This window comes from Octopus bimaculoides, chromosome 4, assembly GCF_001194135.2.
Source record: "Octopus bimaculoides isolate UCB-OBI-ISO-001 chromosome 4, ASM119413v2, whole genome shotgun sequence".
In the NCBI taxonomy this organism is placed as follows: Eukaryota; Metazoa; Mollusca; class Cephalopoda; order Octopoda; family Octopodidae; genus Octopus; species Octopus bimaculoides.
In genome coordinates this window covers 144200103-144201486 of record NC_068984.1, presented here as the reverse complement: position 1 = coordinate 144201486, position 1384 = coordinate 144200103, and the positions used below count along the sequence as shown (strand labels likewise).

The window sequence follows — 1384 nt, the reverse complement described above, 5'->3', positions numbered from 1 at the left end:
CTCTCCCCTCCATCTCCCCTCTCCATCTCCCCTCTCCATCTCCCCTCTCCATCTCCCCTTCTCTCTTCCCTCCCCCTTCTCTCTCTAGAATAAACAAAATTTCAGAAAATTAGTCAGTTTTTGTGAAGTTTATAAAAACTATAAACCTTAATTCAATCTTGGGAGGGTCATTATGCCAATAATAAACACAGACACTGGTTCAGTATCACTTCTTTATTATCAGTTGTTAGTTGGTTAAATATCTAACCAATAGCCAATTGATCATTTTAGTTTGCTGGTTAAACAATCAATCGGTTGTTTCTTAGTCAAAGTTCATTCATTGCTGTTCACAACCTCTTCATTGACTTTCCCTCTCCTTTCAACGTCTGCTCTTTATTCAATAAATTTACAATTGGCTGTTGTCCAATGATCAGTATGTAAATTTTTGTTATTTCACATTGATGAGGTAAATCTCTTTAAAATCATTGATTTCATATTTGTTTTATCTTCGGTTCTTCCCAAAATAATTCTTAAAAACAGTTTCTCTGTTTCAGTTATCTAACGTAGCCCATTGTGCTGCTTCCATCTGACTTCTTGCAGTGGTTATTGTCTGGACACAATGAAACTTGAGGAATTTCAGTGTTATATGCTTAGTGCTCCTAGTCTCTTGTTGGTATTGGTCTTCTGTAAATTACAACTTACAAGCATTATTTTTTTCATAAATATACCATTAATTATCCTGCTTTTTGTTTCAAATGATTTTGGAAATAATGTGAGAATTTAGTAAAATAGTCATTATGCAGCTGGTATTTGGAGCAAAAATTAACATGAATGTTTGATGGAAGGTTTAGATCTTTTCCAAACAGGAAATCTGTATCAGAGAATCGTGGATGGTCTCCGGTGGATTGGTATCAAATGGGTTAAGTAGTTGCAAAGAATTTAATTTTTGTCTTGAGTTTCCTGTCTCAATTCTCTTTTAAATATCTTCAAAAATTCTTTCTTGTCATATCAGTTATACTTGTGTCATCATGATTTAAAATGTTTCACTAATTTAAACAAGACTTGGTAATTATGTCTAACGAGTATTTGCACATCTCCTTGATCTGTCAGTAATTGCTGAGTTAAAACTTAAGGTAAAATTATGTTGAAAAGTTGGTTGTTATGCTTTGGATAGTCTTCTGTATTCGATTCTAAAAGAACCACAGATTTTTCAAGATGATCAAATATTGCCTAATGATTTAATTACCATTCTTCATATTAGATTAGTTAATCAGTCAGTTAATTTTCTCCTGCTTACTGTTATCACAGAAGTGGCTAATGAGTTCCAATAACTTTTGTTTGGTTGCCATACTTTTAACTGTAGTTGTTTCATTTTGACTTAGCTCTGTTGAGTATTTTATATATA

At 32.7% G+C, this 1384-nt stretch overlaps 1 protein-coding gene across 12 annotated transcripts in view; it reads left to right on the top strand.

Moving 5' to 3' along the window:
• The window catches only part of LOC106869997 (calmodulin-regulated spectrin-associated protein 2), a 52736-nt gene that overhangs the window by 30518 nt on the left and 20834 nt on the right, over positions 1-1384 (top strand). The window lies entirely within an intron of this gene.